Raw genomic sequence first — 517 nt, forward strand, 5'->3', positions numbered from 1 at the left:
ACATTTTGCAAGCCTGCCTCTTGTCTGCAGCTTTCCTCAGTCTATGGGCCTGTAGTCCACTGCTGCTCTGTCTCTCTATGCCACCGCCTCCATCACAATCTCTGTCATCACCACTTTTGTGGTCAGGATCCCTTGCTCCTTTCATGTTCTTAATTCTTGATGGTCCTAGGGTCCCCTGTTCCTGAGATGACAGATTAACTCCTCTCCCTTTAAGTTGAATCTCCTCTATATTTACAGTTGTGACAATCTCCATTAGAGTTGAAAGCAATTACTCATAATTGCATCACAAAATCCTATCCCCCTCATTACTAGACCCATCTGGACAATAGGATTTCTGTCTTACTCCCTGTGTTCTGACATTAAGCACCCTCATGAAAATTTGTAAGCCAGACACTTCCATGCCTTTTTTTGGTAGCCAAAGTCTGAGTGCCCACCCATATCGGTGAGTGTAAAAGAACTCTGGTAGCATACTAGTTATGAATCGGACTGTGAACTGCAAGGTCATCAGTTTGAAACT

The sequence above is a fragment of the Chrysochloris asiatica genome, unplaced genomic scaffold (assembly GCF_000296735.1).
Source record: "Chrysochloris asiatica unplaced genomic scaffold, ChrAsi1.0 scaffold00033, whole genome shotgun sequence".
Classification (NCBI taxonomy): domain Eukaryota; kingdom Metazoa; phylum Chordata; class Mammalia; order Afrosoricida; family Chrysochloridae; genus Chrysochloris; species Chrysochloris asiatica.